Here is a 20959-nt window from a genome sequence, read left to right as displayed (position 1 = left end):
TAATATTATTTATTGTATTAGAACAGAATAGAATATTTGATTTTTGTCGCTTTGTTTTCCGTGATCAAGTGATCATGATGCATGCAACTGCGTCGAAATATCAAGAGCTCGACAAAAATCAAAAAGGTAATCACGGTCTATATCCCGGTCAATATGAGTCTAATGAAAATAACCGTGAATCATTCAAAACTGTTAGAATAGAATATGATTTATTCGTAAGCACACAGACAATCAATGAAAATTTGCTGTTTCGTATCTCCTTATTTATATTTATCTACATAATATAATAAGCGACTCAGAAGCTTCTGTATTGTGTTAAAACTATCGATATATTATATCAAAATAACAGAAAACTAAACTGAAGAGCGAGCTAGTTTTAAGCACATCACTCCCCTAGCAAAACTTATTGAAATTTGATTAACAATCAGTTTTTTGACGACAGCTGACGAACTGTTGATGATGAAGAGAACGAAGACAAGGGTTCGCCCAAGATGCTAACATAAGCACTAGAGCGCATTATCATAACGGGTAGATGTATTCTCCGATACTTGTGCGTTCCTCAGTCGCTATGATTTGATTAGCAAAAATTCATGTTTTAAATTTCCAAAGCCTGTCGAGCTTCTGATAAATATTATCTGTGGCAGCGTCGAACGTAACGAGTAATGATCGGGGTGGGATCGCGTTCCTTTCCCGATGGTTTTATTCCATCCGGTAGCATTCGTCTGGTTTGTGCACTGTTTTTTGTTAGATCGAACGGCGGAAAACGACGGGTAGTCTAAGAAGGTTCACCCTGTTGTGGCATAATTTTTTTATGAATAATTCTATTGTGCATAATCGATTTAGTCATAATTGGCTTTGTGCATAAACTGCTATGGCATAGTCAAGTTTAGCATAATCTGTTTAGGCAGATTGTGATTTGTCCGAATATTCTTTGTACATAAATTTGGTGCTCCGAATCATTTTTACGCATAAATTATATGTGCATAAACTTAGTGTTCCGATTTAATGTTTTGCCGAATTTATTTTGGCATAACATCAGTATAGGTCGAATCTTACCATTATACATTCTTTTGTATATAATTAAAAAAATGGTTACCTACTACCAGTATTACAACATTAGTTAGATTGCATCTGTATACACGTTTCATATACTGAATGCAAAAATAAAACCAGGTAAAAATTATAAACGTTATTGTTTTATTTTTGTTTCACTTTTACCTAGCAGTGCGTTTTTGTTGTGGTCGCAGTTGTAACCTAACCTAACCCACTTTTTCCTAGCGGTAATTATCTGTTGTGGTCGCAGTTCTAACCTAACCTAACCCACTTTTCCCTAGTGGTGCTTTTCTGTTGTGGTCGCAGTTCTAACCTAACCTAACCCATTTTTGCCTAGGGGTGCTTTTCTGTTGAGGTCGCAGTTCTAACCTAACCTAACCCATTTTCCCTAGCGGTGCGTGTTTGTTGTGGTCGCAGTTCTAACCTAATCTAACCCACTTTTCCCTAGCGGTGCTTTTCTGTAATAGTCGCAGCTCTAACCTAACCTAACCCACTTTTCTGGAGCAGCGAGTATCTGTAGAGTTCGCAATTCTAACCTAGTGTAACCATTTTTCCCTAAAAGCGCATTTTTTCTTAACGAAAAATGTATGCGAAATAAGTTTCGGATAATGGGATGTATGCCAAAAATATTTATGCTCATCCAATTTCTTCCTAATGACACTCGGCCTCAATAATAGTAGGCCAATATATTTTCGGACAAAATAATATTCGAAATATCATGAATTATTCCAAACAATGTTTATGCTACATTAACATTCGGCAAAAATCGATTATGCCAAATCTGTTATGACAAAAGCGTTTCGGACAAATAAAGTTATGCCACATAGAGGGAACCCGTCTAAGAAGTAAAACCTCGATTTTAAGCGTTATTTTTTTGAAACACTAAATTTATTTAGATAATTTACAGTTACATTTTTTAGTTTTATGCAGGTATGTGTTATTACTATCAAAAATACTTACTTCTTACTTCACTGGCTCAGTGACCCAAAAAGGGTCTTGGCCTCCGACACAAGATAATACAAGACGAACAAAGTACGATGTGAAAATCCTTTTTTATTTCTGATGTCGAAATACAAAAAATGCCTGCCTAGGCTTTCAATTAAGACTAATAAACTTTCAGTAACACCTAAGTGACTTTTAAGATCTGTGCTCTAACCTTCAACATCTCTTATCTCGCCCACTTAAAACCTAAGTAACAACGCAGTAACAAAATGAGTAAATAAGCACCGCCAGGCCGTGAATAAAACACGGCCACCAGGCTTTCTAAATTAAAAATGACGATAGGCTCTCGTTAACATAATCCCTACGTGGGAGCAGGTTTATTTAGACAAAGTACGAAATGCCAAAAAGATTATACTGAAATAAAACTTTTTGTGTAGTGGGAGTATAAAGAGCCATAAGCCACCTTGTCGAGGCTGCGTCGTAGTTTTTAGTTATTTCTGAGATTTGTTTTTCTCCAAAAGAAAATTTCTAGACAGGCAGATGAATTATCTTATTTACGCCATTATGTTGACTAAATATGTCGTACCAGGCAGGCAAGTATGGTCGCGCGATAAATGATAAAACATCAGGCCGTCCCTATCGCGCTATTTGTAAGTTCGATAGGGACGGCCTGATGTTTTATTAATTACCGCGCGACACCACGCTTGCCTGCCAGGTGACACCGGGTTAGCAAAAAATAGTCGCAGACACATCGCAGAAGCATACAGCAGATTTAAACACACATCGGCTTGTCAAAGCAAAAAGTAACATCGTCGAATAATCTGCGAAGTGACAGTCGGTGGGCCCCTTTATCTACTATAACAGACGCGCACGTGAGTCTACTCTGTGCATCCATTCGGACTTCCTTCAATAGTCATCGCTTAATATGTTACACACACACATTGAGCACTCAAATATGTATTCAAATATCTACGAAATAAGTTATCAGGCAGGTGCGCCTACAATTGAGTCATTTTTGAGCTCAGTTACTCGTTTTTCTTCATCATTTCCTTGTCGAAAAAACAAGTCAAAACAAGCGAGTTGTTTCCAGCAACGTAACTGGCGTAAGTTCCAAGTAAAACCGTCGTAAATCATGGTTTTTTTGTGGTCTTGCCCGTGTTGTGCCTTGTGCTAGTAAAAACCAAACTGGTCAAGAGCGAGTGTGCCGGACGTGTAGAAACTTCCAGGCTTTTTTTTGTTTTACGAGCGAGCGAGAGAACGTCCACAAGTTTTAAAGTTGTTATATTTTTTAGTCCAGTTAGCCATTTGGCTGAATATTATTTATCAAATCCTGTTTCTCGCTAGTGACAAAACAACAAGTAGGTAGGGGCCAGATTTGACAGACAGACTTGGTATTGGTTGTCAGTGTCTCACGTAAATTCCGTTATAAAAATCCATCGTAGGCAACGTCTTTGGCTTTGGCTTGTCTGTGGCTAAGAGTAAGCCCATTTATAATTTTAAAAATAGCTCTCTGATTCTAATCGCTTTTCACTTCACATATCCGACTAAAATGCACGTGATTATTATCTTACATCATGAAAGTTTCTATGGGAGATTCTTTTATTATGTTGGTTACAAAAGTCACCAGCAGGCCTAGCACATGATGGCCGCGGGAGTATGTCGCCGCGAGATAGATGACACGTCTTTGTCTAATTGTATTAATGACATAAGGACAGGTAGTCTATCTCGCGGCGACATACTCCCGCGGCCATCATGTGCTAGGCCTACTGATCTTAATAACTAACTAGTATGGCTTTGTGATCCAAAGAAGAACTTGGCCTCCAAAACGAGAGTACGCCACTTATCTCGGTCCCGCGCAGCTTCCTGCCAATTATTATTTATCCTCCTGCCAATTAAGTATTTATTTATTATATACAGAGTGGGGCCTGTAACAAAGGCGAAGAATTGAACTCTAGGCTATTCTCCTTATACTGATCAACATTTGTTCGGCGACTTTTAAAAATAACTTGTATTTTGATTTTTATCACCCTTGAAAGTTTTTTCTAAGAGGTAATGTATTGCGAATTCTGTTAAGTCTAAGTGTGACAGACAACGTCAGTGATAACAATAATGGCGTACATTGAAGCTAATATTTATTTTGTATGAAAAATTAAAAATTTAAAGACTTCAGAATTTTTAAAAGTCACTGAACAAATGTTGATCAGTATGTTACAGGCCCCACTCTGTATATCGTTGTCTGAGTACCCACAACACAAGCCTTCTTGAGCTTGCCGTGGGCCAGTCAATCTGTGTAAGAATGTCCTATAATATTTATTATTATTATTTATTAATTATCGGCTTATCTTAATATGCTTCTTAACCACGCACATGCTTCCAGTAGCTAGAGCTACGAGTAGCTGTGGCTACATACCGGAGTATTGAAATGTTTGATGAATATTATGTGGAAACAATTCAGAGCGCCTTTTATGAAAATCCAAATGACGTGAGTTATATTAAACAACAACACGTGCGACCTATAAAAACACTATTAAAGCAAAGATCCCTGAAAAAACAAAAACTTCAACTCCCCCGTTGCACGCTCCGCGATTGTCCCAGTGCAATGCAGTTGTCGGGCGCAGTCGCTCCAAAACAGCTTATTTATCTTGCTTGCACCAAAAAACAACCGACTGTTTTGACAACAAGCTTCATTGTCATAAACGGGAAAGTTCCTTCATTTAGCGACCCACTCGTGATAGTGTTTTTAAAGCAGCATTTTAACTATCATCCTATAATTTGTAAATCTTTTGCAAATACATAATATATGGAAATGTGTTGATCTGAAATGATACTAAACGAATGAGAGATATGGAAGAAAAAGACATGCTGCGCCGACCAAGTATTTAAATGGGATAAAGGGCAAAGTGTCATCTATAACTTTCTTGTTACCGGTATACGAAAAAACACTTTTGACACTGGCCAATTTTGAATATTGCACCTACGTTTTGAAATAAGTGGCATAAGCTAAAGATAATTTGACCCAGCTTTCCGGTGTACAACAATTCTTATACTTGTAGGCCATAGGTATTCAATGCTTGATCTGAATCCAGCTCCTGATTATATGTCTTTTTCCCTTCGGCACTGGTCCCACCGCGAGCCATAAGCTATGAGCTATCGGCTATAAAAACGAACAAAAGATAATCACTCCCGTGTAAATAAAAGAGTCACGGCTATGTTTCTAGTTACTCGCCCAGCGGTGAACTGTCAATATCGCCGTGTCTCTTTTATTTGCACGGGAGTGATTATCTTTTAATCGTAGGGGACCAGTGCCTTCATAGTAGGTACATTATCCTCAATTGGTAGCAAACTTAGAAGTACGTAAGTACTTTATTCGGCAATTACACCTTAATTAATCAACGCTTTGTCAGCTGCTTAGATATCCCGAAACCCATCCCATTTAAAAGGTCATATAACACAGGAGTCCCTTAATAATATACGAGGTTTTTAACAAGGATAGTGAACATAGATTAATGAAATTACGTCCGGGATTCCGGATGCCGAGCTTACCGGATTTATGGCGGCTCGTCGATGAATCCGCGAATCTGAGAAGGGTTCGCATTTGTGAGGTATGACAGCGAATTTATTGAAATATACTGCTGTGTGAACCAACTTAACCGTCTGGCATTTCTTGTAATGATCGTCCGTATGTTATTATCTCTAGAGCTATATTTCTGTTTCTTCTTAAGCTTAAGTAGAAATGCTGCATGCCCGAACATGCCGCATGCTCAAAGATGGGAAAGACAAAAGGACACAGTTGAGAATAAGAAACAAAGGAAATCCTGTGCTGGCAGGATCGCCATGTAATAACAAAGTTATATAATTATTACGGATGAGAGATGGGCAGAGTCACGGTATGAAGTGTAGTCAAATGATAGACACGAGTAGTAGGTAAAGCGTAGACAAGTAAAGAATCTAACAATTCATTTATTGTATAAAGGTATGCCTATATACACGGTGTTTCCGGTATCACTCAAAACCTCAGACACCCCAACTGATTTTTATTTTTTTAAACTCATCTAGAGTATTCATCTTTTAATCTGATCGTTACTTTTTTTTTAATTGAATTTTTAATTTTCTGTACAGCTCTACTTGACTTTTAGCTCTACACTCAATAAAATAATTGCTAACTACCATCATAAACCATAACACTATTTATTTGTGCACGTTACTGCAACGACATAGGGTTTACCAATAGACAGCTAAGATGTCACTGTAAAACACTTTAAAGCTTTGTCACAGTAAACTTCAAATTGGACAGGTAATCGCAGTAAGCAAATATACTCAATGTTCAAAATGACAAGGTTATAATTAGGTACGAGTTCAATTTGTTATGACTTATGATAAACATTAAGATTAAACTGACAAACAACGTCAAACTAGTAGCGGAAAAAATAATCGTCCAAGTAACCGGCCAGTATTAATACCCCTAAATACTGAAAAAAGGTAAACAACCTCTAGCAATGCGATATACACAATGTTGTATTACGAGTACAATAGAATGGGCACGTAAAAAATAATTAATAATACTAATTTAAATAAAAATATTACCCCCATCAAGATATAGCTCAATCGATTCTACTCTCGATTCTGAACAAACTGTTTTCAGGTTTTTAGTGTTAAGTGAAACACGGTGTATACATGTTTGGTTTGTCGCTGACCAAGCAATATGTGTTATGTCGCAGTAAACCATTGTGTTACTGCTACAAACGGAAAGTGGCTAATATGCCATTACAACGATAATATATTATCAAATAAATGAAATAATCAGTGATTCTTGCTCCTATTACAGTAAGATTAATTTATACCAATCATGTTGGGGATATTACCAGGTTGATGATGAAAACTATTACTTGTACCATCACATTTACTTTATTCACTTATAACAAACATATTAACAACCAATTTACAATAAATAATTCAAGACTTCTTCACTACTACTCGTCTGTACTCGAACTGGCCCCCGTCACTGCTTGTCCGCCATTTTTATAACATTCCAACATGGCGGAAACCCAGTGACTACTATTAGTCAATTGATATTCTTTAATACTTTCATCATAAATGACAGTAAGATAAATCAAAATAAGGCATTAATAAATAATTACTCTAACAGCTCGGCCATCCTGTTCGAGGCGAGACCCTTCGCCAAAACTTAATGTGAAATAATTCAAAAGAAAGACAATATCAGTTTATACAAGAAAAAGATTATAAAAGTGTAGTATAATATGCATTTGAAATAATTCTTAAACAATAGAAACACAAAACATCACTTCACTTCATACCGATACCTTTACCCCATAATTACGATATCCTATAAAATGGATTTTTAAATATTTCCATAAATCTTATCAAGAAATATAGGCCCGTGAAAAATAAATATATGAATAACATTAACTTCGATACAATTAAATTAATTACATCTAATTAAATTCATTACATCCAATTGAATTCATTACATCTAATTAAATTATGATAATTAAATTAATTTCACAAGTTATAAACATATTTAAGTAAACAATGCAACACTTCACTTCACACTTCACTCGCGAAACAAGCAAAAAGAACACATTTACACGGTTTTATGACATCACCACCTCATCACACGATTGAATGAAATTCCCGTGCCGCCACGGGCTTTGGCAACATGATGTACCCGTCCGCTGCAACAGCATCATGGGCCACCCAAGCTCTGTCAGCCTGGATAGTGCTGCCGATGCTGCTCATCACGGACGCCGGACATTGCGCCGCCAGACGCAAGCTCGCATACCATGCCAGCGTATGAGGACCCACGGTGGACGATCGAAACAGAGGTATCTTTACCCTGACCCTCTCACCTGGGCACTCCTGGGTCGGAAGTGAATCTACACCCCGACCCTCTCACCTGGGCACTCCTGGGTGGTAAACGAATACCAGACCCTGGCCCTTTCACCTGGACGCTCCTCGGTCCTTGATCTGAAACTTGCAACACTTTCTTTAGGAACATAATTTCGACTGTCTTCGAAATTATGGTAAAACGATTATGGTTCGGTAATCAATTCAATAAGTCATAATGTATCGATAGTCGTTATGATTAATTAAATTATTGTCATCGCCTATTAATATATCTACTGTTTATATATACTGAGTAATTATATTCAAGATTTTTCAGATGTATATATCATACACATTTACAGAATCTTTAAATACTCAAATGACCTGTCAATAAAATATCGCGCCTAGTTAATATTTACCATTTGTAACGTAAACATATTATATTACGCAACCATTTAAGACTAATCGCAAGTACACGACTACGGTGTAGGTCCTTATTATTATTTTTTTTTATCCTGTTATTATTATTATTATTTTAGGTACTAGCTAAGATTGATGCAATAGTATGCCGAAATAGAAAAACTCTTTGTACATATACTATTTAGGTTACAGGTCAACAATAGCGACACCCGTCAGACATTATATACATAATCTCTTTTTTTTATAAATACCGTGTCGTATGAAAAACCAAATACGATATCCGACGTATCTTTATTCGCGCTGATTACAAGCCGCAAGTGGTAAGCAATTCATTTAATTATCAAAAGATCTATTCACACATAAAGCAAGTATATATTTTCTTTTCATGAAGAGCTATCGCGAATTTAAAGACAAAAGATTATTAATGTTTGCTCTCTAGATTTCAAATTGCACATTTTCAATTTATTTCTTTTATCTATGAAAGGGAAACTAGTCGTTAGTAACGATTTTATTTTAAATCTAATAGGTCTCTTCATAACCGATACAAAGTTTAAGTACTTCACTTTTAATATTTTACGAGCTAAACCTGCTAGGTAATAAGTTTTATATGTTATCAATAAAGTCTCTTTTTTTGTTACTTTATTCTTGATCACCTAAGACTATAAAACATGTAAAGAACTGGATACACGTATTACACGTAGCCAAAAGATAAATATGTAATTATTGCTGTACTGCTTTATCCAATCAAAAGTCGCAAATAATATACATTCTGATATTAAGGCACAGTCATTTATGTTGTACTTTTATATTCATGTTTCATGTATTTATAAAGGTTGAAATGAAAGTCTTTCACGTTCATCAACGTGCTTAAATGTTATGCACGTATATCCACGCGCTTTGAATCTCGCACGTTCATCCACGCGCTTTAAATCTCGCACGTTCATCCACGCGCTCTAAATCCCGCACGTCCATCCGCGTGCGTCAACCATTTATTCCACAAGATACGATTCATTGTGCAATACCCTGGCTCAAGTCATTATTTTATACTGGGGCCAAAATACTCGAGTTTACGCGTACATATGACTCTATGACCTACATATGACTGACTCTACATATGACTGACTCTACATATGACTGACTCTACATATGACTGACTCTACATATGACTGACTCTACATATGACTGACTCTACATATGACTGACTCTACATATGACTGACTCTACATATGACTGACTCTACATATGACTGACTCTACATATGACTGACTCTACATATGACTGACTCTACATATGACTGACTCTACATATGACTGACTCTACATATGACTCTACATATGACTACATGTGACCATCACCCATGTCATGTCACATGCACCATAATATATAAGCATATCAAGATTGAATCGTTATTCTTAAGAGGCCTTATTCCTAAAGACGAGCGTTTTTTGCAAAATAGAACCTTTTTCATTCAAAATTATAAAGAAACTATAAATGATTATTAAAAAAATGATAATGTTCCTAAAAGTACATATCTTAAGCTAGAAAGTCAATTGGTACTACTTTAAAATATGTCTTTTTATACTTCCGAAAAATCAGTTTTTTCGGAAGACGTTTTCAAATTTCGTAGTGGAATAGCTCGTTTAGAATCGTGATTGTGCTGTTAAAAATGTTATTTGGGGTAATAAATGATCACAATCCTATTTGTTATATCCTGTACGAGTTAGCTAATACTTTGACATTTTAAGATTTACTTGAAATGGTGGATAAATAACCTTCCGTATCCTCCCCATTTTTTCGATAAAAAGAGGTTTACATTATGTATTTTTCCTGCGATTCCTGCATTTTTTGTAACTCTTAAATAATATTATCCTAAACTAGAACTTCTTATTGACCTATAAAAAAAAAATCATACATATAAGACATACCTTAATGTCGATAGATATGTTTTTAAAACACCTAAAATTCGAATAAAAGACACTGTGCTAACGCGAGCCCGCTCAGTCTGCGCCGAGCGCTCGAAGACAACGGACCTGCGTTTGATCGTCCGGCGCACCTAGCTTTCGTAAGCAGCGCGATAGTTCCGAGAAGTGCCGTAAACTGCGACTAAACAAATCTTGATCCTTTTTACACCTTATGCAATTTTAGCATTCGACATGCTTTTCATATGATTTTGGATTTTAAGTTATACGTGAAGTTTGTTGAGAGTTTGAATTATTATTATATTTTGGGACCAGGATGAGGTTCTGGTTCTCATGATGATGGAGTCAGGCAGGAGATGTTCAACAGAACTGCTATTCTACTTATCATAACTCCACCATGTTTGGGCTCATTAGATTTGGGCTGATGAGCACCATCGATCTAGATGAGGTCCAAGGTCTCATGATGGAGTCAGGAGGTGGTCAACAGAACTGCTGTTCTCCTCATCATAACCCCATCATATTTGGGCTCATTAGATTTGGGCTGACGAACACCATCGAACTAGATGAGGTCCAAGGTCTCATGACGGGGTCAGGAGGTGGCCAACAGAACTGCTATTCTCCTCATCATAACCCCATCATGTTCGGGCTCATTAGATTTGGGCTGACGAGCACCATCGAACTAGATGAGGTCCAAGGTCTCATGATGGAGTCAGGAGGTGGTCAACAGAACTGCTATTCTCCTCATCATAACCCCATCATGTTTGGGCTCATTAGATTTGGGCTGACGAGCACCATCGAACTAGATGAGGTCCAGGGTCTCATGATGGAGTCAGGAGGAGGCCAACAGAACTGCTATTCTCCTCATCATAACCCCATCATGTTCGGGCTCATTAGATTTGGGCTGACGAGCACCATCGAACTAGACGAGGTCCAAGTTCTCATGATGGAGTCAGGAGGTGGTCAACAGAACTGCTATTCTCCTCATCATAACCCCATCATGTTTGGGCTCATTAGATTTGGGCTGACGAGCACCATCGATCTAGACGAAGTCCAAGGTCTCATGATGGAGTCAGGAGGTGGTCAACAGAACTGCTATTCTCCTCATTATAACCCCATCATGTTTGGGCTCATTAGATTTGGGCCGACGAGCACCATCGAACTAGATGAGGTCCAAGGTCTCATGATGGAGTCAGGAGGTGGTCAACAGAACTGCTATTCTATTCATAAGACTGCTTGCACTTACATTGACATTATACTTTACATAATGCTATTAAACCTAATGAAGCGTTGTTTTATTACCTAAATCTCAAAACCCTCTAAATAAAATATGTCTAGTAAGGAAGGAGCAAAAATTTAACCGCAGGCTTTCCAAACCGATGATGTTTGATCAGCTACTTTTAGAACGAACATGTACATAATTTGATTTTCACCCTTTCAAATGTTTCTAAGACGCAATGTTTTGCACAGGTCACGTCATGCACAGTTAAACTGTGGAATGAATTGTTGCCAGCGGTATTTCCGGACCGATGCGACCTTTAAACCTTCAAGAAAAGAACGTACATCCATCTTAAAGGTCGGCAACGCACCAACACTTCTGGTGCTTCGGGTGTCCATAGCCGGCAGTGATCGCTTACCATCAGGCAACTTGTCTGCTCGTTTGCCTCCTATCCCATAAAAAAAACGTTTAATAATTTTTAAGAAAAAAAACCACCGCCTTTTGGGTTCTGATGAAAGCTACTTGCGAATGTTGGATTATGTACAAATACATACATACAATCACGCCTGTATCCCATAAAGGGGTAGGCAGAGCACATGTAAAAATGTGTAGGTATTTTTTAAAACTGCTTTTAATGCTTTAATTATTAAATTTTTTAAATCGGTCCAGTAACGACGGAGATATCGAGGAACAAACAAAAAAAAACAGACGAATTGAGAACCGTCCTTCCTTGAGAGATTTGAGGCGATGGTTAAAAAGTGACACAACATCATGAGCAGTTCCACTGCACCAAATGTCACTATTCTGGACGTAAGTGCATGCTGTTCTTATAAAAATATGAAAGTCACTATAACTGTGCCGTTTAGATTTAGGGAGTTCCGGTCTGACCATCATCAACAGTTCCACTGCACCAAATGTCATTGTTCCGTACGTAAATGCATGCTATTCATATAAAAACACAAAAATCGCTATATGTATTCCTTTCAGACTTGAGGAGTTCCCTGGATTTCTCCAGGATCCCATCATCAGAACTGGGTTCTGATAAAAATGGGACCAATCAGTATGCATATACATTCAATAAAAAAACAGAAATCACTATTAAACTATTCTCTAATTTCAAGTTCCTAACTAAAATTTTCCTAATAAAAAAAAACAAATTGATCCCGATACAAACCTTCACCCCCTTTTTCCCTCTACTAGGGGTGTAAATTTTCATAATCGATTCTTATCTCTTCGAAATTTTGTTAATGCAATCTATACAAATTTCGACTTTCTAGCTTTCGTAGTTTCGGCTCAGCGGTGTTGGTTGTTGAATCAATCAATTAGGTAACCTGTATTTATATATGTATATGTAGACTACTATACTTTTACTACATTCATACACCTTATTTACTACTACCATACCATGAACAGGAAATTCCCCGTATAAAATTGAAAATTATGTTATTACCAATTTAATTCAAAACTATCAAGATTATTTGTGTCGGCGTTGAAACGCGCGTTGAGTTGCAGGTGCTCGCGTACCGAGCGCCAACGCCATCTATCGATGGCCGTTTCGTGAAATTGATGAGCGCTCTAAGGAATAAGGAGTCTTAAGAAGCAAACAGATATTACTTTATTTACTAATAGTCTGAAACATGTCTTAATGATATTTATTCACACCATAGATGTAATTTTTCGATTTCCCATCGAATTATCACTCATGATCACCATGGTAAAATGCGAAGAATTTTGTTTTATACGTTACTTTGATTAAATAATTCTGCCATCACTGGCCATTATAAAATAGTATTCATAAATGTGGTAGCATACCGTCAACAATCAAAATGAGATCAATCAGTCCAATTCGTGAAATAAAACGTTGAAAAACAACACATTACAATTCGTTGAGTTTTAAAACTTTAAAACGCTAAACATTTTTATAACGAGTTATCATAAAATATCTGAAGATGATTAGAGATACAACTTACTCTCCATTATTCATACCAGGGATTGGCAACCTTATTATCAAAGTTGTTTATTTAAATTCAGTACTTAACAGAATTAAACTACCCACAATTGCACAACTTCAATTTTAACGGTTAATATAATATGTTAAATTCACTATTAAATATGTATTTGCAAATGAACAGGAATCGTTTTTGTTCAAAATCGTACTTAAAGCATTAAATATCAAAATTAAGAACTGCATTATAATTCTCAGTTTGAATTGAGATCAACTTTTCATAAGTATACATAATTTTTACCAATCTTGTGTTACCGGACACGAGGGATTAAATTATTGAAGTACTTTATGAGAACATATTTTACACAGCGTATTTCATTCAGCATGAATGTTTAATTGTTTATCTGATCTGTATAACTTGATAAGCTCGAATATGTATAATTATATTATAATAACAGAATACAACAGCAGGACAATTGCCTCGTTGGAATAAATTACACCACTTTTCGGAAACAACATAAAATGGCTTGTGTTTAACAACTCGAGGCATCGTTAAATAAAGCAGTCGTTTAATCAGAACTTTATTTCTATTGATAAGATACAAATTTACTTTACTCATAATTCCACGATTTCCTTATGCCAATTAATTTATGAAATTTTACTGTCACAAACTGAATGACGTATCATATGACGGCGCTTATTGTGTATCCAGAATATACTAGTCATATAGTTATCAGATTTATGTGTTTCAATAACTAATGGGCAATGTAATGTTACACACCTTTTGTAAAAAGATTTTTAGGTACAAAAGTAAGTCATCTTTTAAATAAAACAATAATGAGAGTTCATCAATTTATACTGCCATGAGGGTAGATTATCAAACCAGTTTCAGAACATGAAGTTTAATTTTAAGAAATAAATATAATACATGTCTCACTTACCAAAGCAATTTAAATGCACGTTTCGCTAAATAAATCCGTTACATTATTTTGACTAAAAAAAAAACCTTACACTTGTGCGGCGTGGCAAAAATCTTATCGATTTTTGTTTCGTCCAACTTCTGAACTGTTGGGGATATTACCAGGTTGATGATGAAAACTATTACTTGTACCATCACATTTACTTTATTCACTTATAACAAACATATTAACAACCAATTTACAATAAATAATTCAAGACTTCTTCACTACTACTCGTCTGTACTCGAACTGGCCCCCGTCACTGCTTGTCCGCCATTTTTATAACATTCCAACATGGCGGAAACCCAGTGACTACTATTAGTCAATTGATATTCTTTAATACTTTCATCATAAATGACAGTAAGATAAATCAAAATAAGGCATTAATAAATAATTACTCTAACAATCATATGTTGTAAATCTAGTCGCTACTTGTTGTTTTGACAATAAAGTGCTCTTGTTTTAAGAGTTGTGGTAACCACGAGCCTCATTTAGTTTATCTCTGCATCAAATGAGACACATGGCATAACACAACTCTCATCAACAAATGAACCGGACGTACCCATTCCGCATGGCAGCATCTACGTCTGATCCACTTTCCAATCACGTCTGATATAGGTGTAAACTAGGTATAAGGTGTTCAATGTGAGCGGCAGTCGTACTTTACTAACCTATTTCAGATCTTTATAGATATTTTCTGATGGATTACCACATAGTGAGGCTAGGCGTAACTTAGCATCCCGCTGTAAATATCGTTTCGTTTTAAACACAATTGTCAATATTCCTCAGACCCAAAGCCAAATGTTTGTAAACTAAAAAGGAATCAAACATTTATAATACATAGGTACTACGCAACAACTCAAGCAAGCGTTACAGAAATGCCAACAGGAATGTCAAAGCAATATTGTCCATCATGCACATAAGAACCCATATATGACGTAAAGCCATAGTAATGACGTCATTAACACATATACTACACTTACTTCAGTAGCACACAGGTACAATAACAGGAACAGGAAAGTGAATGCGGAACGCGGCAAGTGCTACCCAATACATTCCAGAAGGCCTACCACGAATCGCGTTTCACGTATTGCCACACAAGTCACAGAATACATAAAAGTACAAGTAAGGTGAAATCACTGTCAAATACAAGTACCTATAGCCTTCACGCGAGATAACATTAAGATCGCTTACAGCGACGCGTTTCATATCACAAAAGAAGCACATAATACAAGCGCTTGTAACAAACCCAATAAATTCAAGTTCAATGCAACCCCGCCAGCTGCGGGCCGGGGTTCGAACCTGGCTTCAAGCCAGACAATTTATTCCTAACTACACCCCAATCCAAACCCCGTCTCATTGTATATAAGGTTGGTTTTCAAGCTTAAAATTCGTGGTGAATAGAACCTTTTTGGTGTAAAGTTACAGTTGGCACGCTCGCGGACTTAATGTATGCCAGTTTAACATCCAGATCAGTCTAGTGTTTGTTTTGGTCTGTTTTGGCTTGTAGCTTCTGTAATTTGTGGCTGGATTTAACAGTGGTACTTTACTTGTTTCTGGAATTGAATACGACAAATATGAAGTTAAGTTTTGAAGATATAAATGTTGTGTATTTGCTGGAATTAGCTTAGTAATACAACTCTTATACGTTATACCGGTCCAATAAAATATTTAAGAAATTATAAAAAGACACATTTTCTTACTGTATGTACTAATACGTTGTTTTATTCATATACTCGCATATCTTCGATCAGAAGTGTCACTTTAGATACCTACCTACGGTCAGATTGTATCCATGGATTATGCGACGTTCTTGCCAATGTCACTTCTTCCTGTTCGCAATTCTGGACAATCTGAATTCTACGCAATTAGTATTTCACCTCATTCGTTATTGTGCACAGTTATTACTTGTGGACAGTGGCGATTCTTCCTGTTCGCAATTCTGCACATTCTGAATTGCACACAGTAGTTTTTGACCTCATGCGCTATTATGTGCAGGCATTATTTGTGTACAATAGCGATTCTTCCTGTTCGCAATTCTGCACAATCTAAGTTCCACACAATAGGTATTTCGCCTCATTCGCTACTGTGCACAGACATTATTTGTGTACAGAATAGTTTCTTCCTATTCTCAATTCTACGCAATCCGAATTCGACGCAATAGGTATTTCACCTCATTCGTTATTGTGCACAGTCATTATTTGTATACAGTATAGTTTCTTCCTATTCGCAATTCTACACAATTCGAATTCCACACAATAGGTATTTCGCCTCATGCGCTATTGTGTACAGTCATTATTTGTGTACAGTATACTTTCTTTCTATTCGCAATTCTACACAATCTGAATTCGACTCAATAGTATTTCACCTCATTCGATTTTAAGCACAGTCATTACTTGTGTACAATCTCGTTCTGCAGAATCTCAGCTTCTTCAATCCCCGCAAACACGTACACATAGAAACGCAGAAATCTCCTTACATGAGCTATACGTCGCTGAGGAATTTCGTTATGATCTATTATCAGCAGTTCTACTTCATCAAATGTCACAATGTGAACTATTATAGCATGACAAATACGAACGTTTCCCGAAAAATACTTAGTAAATAGTAGTAGTAATTATTTAGTAAATATTGGCCTATACCTATAGTCAGCAAAGGTTCGATTTTAACATTTTGTTTACAAGATATTGATATGGTGACTGGTTAGATTTAATTTATATTAAAATTAGGTGTCAAAATTGAATACAGTGCCTGTAACAACGCCATCTGACACCTAAATGTTATTTTTGCTGAATGTGTATAACGGTAGTTAATATTAATAATGCTATTTGGAGCTTTGCCTACTCTAGTGCGCCGCGGAAGGCACTTTCTGCATTTCTATGTGTGCGTATTTGCGGGGATTGAGGAAGCTGAGATTATGCAAAACAAGATTGTACACAAGTAATGACTGTGCATAAAATCGAATGAGTTGAAGTACTATTGGGTTGAATTCAGATTGCGTAGAATTGCGAATAGGAAGAAAGTATACTGTACACAAATAATGACTGTGCACAATATCACATGAGGCGAAATACCTATTGTGTGGAATTCGAATTGTGTAGAATTGCGAATAGGAAGAAACTATACTGTATACAAATAATGACTGTGCACAATAACGAATGAGGTGAAATACCTATTGCGTCGAATTCGGAGTGCGTAGAATTGAGAATAGGAAGAAACTATTCTGTACACAAATAATGACTGTGCACAGTAGCGAATGAGGCGAAATATCTATTGTGTGGAACTTAGATTGTGCAGAATTGCGAACAGGAAGAATCGCTATTGTACACAAATAATGACTGCACATAATAGCGCATGAGGTCAAAAACTACTGTGTGCAATTCAGAATGTGCAGAATTGCGAACAGGAAGAATCGCCACTGTCCACAAGTAATAACTGTGCACAATAGCGAATGAGGTGAAATACTAATTGTGTAGAATTCAGATTGTCCAGAATTGCGAACTGGAAGAAGTGACATTGGCAAGAACGTCGCATAATCCGTATCCATTACAAATCCAGATCAAATAAAATAATTAAAAAAAATAAATATTGCAGGACATTCTTACACAGATTGACCGAGTCCCACGATAAGCTCAAGAAGGCTTGTGTTGTGTTATCTTCATTTTGTAATTTTTTGAAGGTGCATATTCTTACTAATAGTGCAAACCTAATTAATGAGTATAAAACAAAAAGGACACTGGATAACCATGACGTTACATATTTATAATTTGGTTGGCAGTTTTCAGAACACAAAATTATAATTTATACAGTTTAACTTAAATAAAATAAGAAGCAATTTTCTGCAGATATAAACGGCATTAACGTAGGTATATACGACCGTTTTACATACCAATCTGTGCAAACAATTATCCCGGCAGGTCAGTCGAGACCAGGCAAATTGTCCTCGTGCCTTAATAACTGCCGCTGACGCCCAGGCCAACTGATTCTAGACCCGACTACCAACAGTCTTAACTCTAGAAAAGCTTACAAACCAGTTTTAACACTGTAGGATACGTTTTAGGGCTCAAATTCAAGCTAGCGAGAACCACTACATGGGTTGTTATGGTTTTGAACGAGTGTTTTACTGTTAATTACTTGGCTATTAGTTTGTAATGTTTGATGAAATGTTAGATTGAAATTTTAGTATGTATAGATAGTGTGCTGAACAAACTCATTCGCTTAAACTTTACGAGTTACAGCGGCAGAATAGAACTCGATCAATACCGACTTGCTTAACTTACATCAATTTTGAAATAAAACTATGGAATCGGATTATATCGCGTATAATGGGTAACTATCGCGGTAACCGAATACAATACTACATCAATTTTGTTTTCTCCTCACTAGCTCGGAAACACGTGTTTTGTCCTTTAATACCAGCGGGTAAAAACGCATTTTATCCACTAGTGGGTAAAGTAATTTGACCTTGAATAAAGTCAAATTAACTGCTTTAAAATTGATAAAAGTAGGTAAATCTAGTAATAAAGATGATTTACCACCTGTGGAGCTACTGGAAGCAGTGATAAACGCATTTTTTGCGTTGTAGTTTCCTCGCTATATAGTGAGGGGAAAAGTTTTGTGTTACACTCGGGTGCAAATGTATTTTACTTCTCGTGTGTTAAAAAACTCGCAAGTTCAGGATTCTATTTTCGAACCACTCGCTTCGCTCGTGGTTCAACTATAGAATCCTTTCACTTGCTCGTTTTTCAATTCCACACTCGGCGTTAAAATATAACTTTGCCCCCTTGTATAACAAATAACTATTATTACCTTCCTTCATGTTATACGCGTAATTTTGACGTGCAGTGCAGTACCTACAGTGCTGAAAACTACAACTTGTACTTCCATTTGACACTATAAGCACAAACTATTGCGAGTTTCCTATTTTGGCAGTTTGATGTTTGTAGATTTTTTTTTTGGTTGCTTTGTGTAGTTTTGTGTTAAATAGTTTGTAAGTGTGTAACTGCTGTGTTTTTGTAATTATTATATATATGTAATGTGTATTGAGTGTATTGACATAATATCACGATGTTTGACGTCTCAAAACAGTAAATTCAGCTTTTCTGTCTCAAACTTTAATCACAAAGCACAAGCTTTTTAAAGGTGACTCTTCATTTAGAGTGGCAAATGTAGGTGAAGGACGAACCTCTAATAAAATACTTTTCTCGTCAAGTACTTCGGCCTCTGAATAATTGTGCTTGATCCCATACAATCCGAGATTATTGGAATTCAGCAGGCAGTCAATTTTTATGGCCTTTTAACGTTATATTAAATTTTACGACGACGGAAGCGATTCATGATTTTGCCAATGAAGGTTGAAGGTCAAATGATTATTACGTTTGCTTTTAAGTCCAATTGAACTTTTACGTAGTTTAAATAAAAGTTAGCGCTCAACTTGGCATACTGTCTACATCATCGTATTACACGTAATCTAAATTTGATGTTGATATTTGCATACTAATTTATGCAGTTTTGACGCTTAGCCAAGCTAGCCTTTATTAGCCCTTAAGTCCACTACCTCGAGCAGCCTACACAACATTCCGGTAACCTTGAAACTGTGCACGCCTAGTTTACCCGTGTAAGTGGAGGGTAGTTCCGGCGGAAGCCCATTGTTGTCCGTCCACAGCCGTTACAACATTAATGACGTAAAAGCCGTATGTGCGTCTGAAACTTGATCTACGTTCATACATTTCTAACCATGGCTCAACGTGAGTAGGGTTTTTAATTGTATGAATACAGGCAAGCACGGTAGCGTGATATGGGCTATCGCGTCAGTGTGTCCTTTTCGCACTTTCTGTAAATGCGAGGAACAAACCGATGCGATAGGCCATAACGCTACCGTTCTTGCCCGCCAGATTTCAGAAGTGTGATTATTTATTTATTTAAGCGTATAGCGTATATTTGCAGACAATTAACATTATAAGTCGACATCCAGGTTACGCAACCAACCGATCGCGTCAGGTGTCAAATTGGTATAGAGATCCACCGGGCTGCCTTGGAAACGTCTCTTAGGGCATCGTTCGATTATGTGCTGGGTAGTTTGATCCTCAAGGCCGCAGTCACATAACGGACTCTCGTTCCATCCCCATCCATTTCCATTTCCATTTCCTTCCGTGTGATTGATATGATGACAGTACTTCAGAAATTTCGACTTTACAACGGAATAGAAATCAAATTGGAACGTAAAAGGGAGTTTGCGATACTAAGTTTAGGTTTAGATGAGAATACATTATCGCCTGTCAATTTTAGGCGCGGGTTGTGTAATGTTGAGCCTATAGTTGGGCTACTGAAGCAAGTGCACACAAGGGCAATGAAAATAAGGAAATCTTAATGGAAACAAAAATACTTTAGAAGTCAATACTATTCTAACGTTATCAATATGATAACGATGATTATTTGATTTTTTCACTGCAAAACTAATTGAAACCTATATAGTTTATGTTCGTTTTGAGATAATTTCTTGGCTCACACGGCATTTCACTTTTTTTTCCTGTCGGATTTTTGTAGAGATTACTTTTTGTAGTTATAAGGCTTTTCCTCTACTTGTAGAAATTTCCAAAAATAAGTTATTAAAAATTTGTGACGTCACCACTTACTAACTAAAATTACTTAAAAAAGTTAA

The 20959-nt window shown here is 36.6% G+C and overlaps 1 protein-coding gene and 1 long non-coding RNA gene across 2 annotated transcripts in view; both read right to left on the bottom strand.

Annotated features, from left to right (window-relative positions):
- LOC125229598 (syntaxin-binding protein 5-like) overlaps positions 1 to 20959 on the bottom strand; it is a 525297-nt gene that overhangs the window by 286214 nt on the left and 218124 nt on the right. The window lies entirely within an intron of this gene.
- Positions 1 to 20959, bottom strand: part of LOC125229599 — a 217898-nt gene that overhangs the window by 28154 nt on the left and 168785 nt on the right. The gene's annotated exons all lie outside the window — the stretch shown is intronic.

This window comes from Leguminivora glycinivorella, chromosome 9, assembly GCF_023078275.1.
Source record: "Leguminivora glycinivorella isolate SPB_JAAS2020 chromosome 9, LegGlyc_1.1, whole genome shotgun sequence".
Classification (NCBI taxonomy): domain Eukaryota; kingdom Metazoa; phylum Arthropoda; class Insecta; order Lepidoptera; family Tortricidae; genus Leguminivora; species Leguminivora glycinivorella.
The sequence above is the reverse complement of the archived record's forward strand: the minus strand, read 5'-3'. Positions and strand labels throughout refer to the sequence as shown.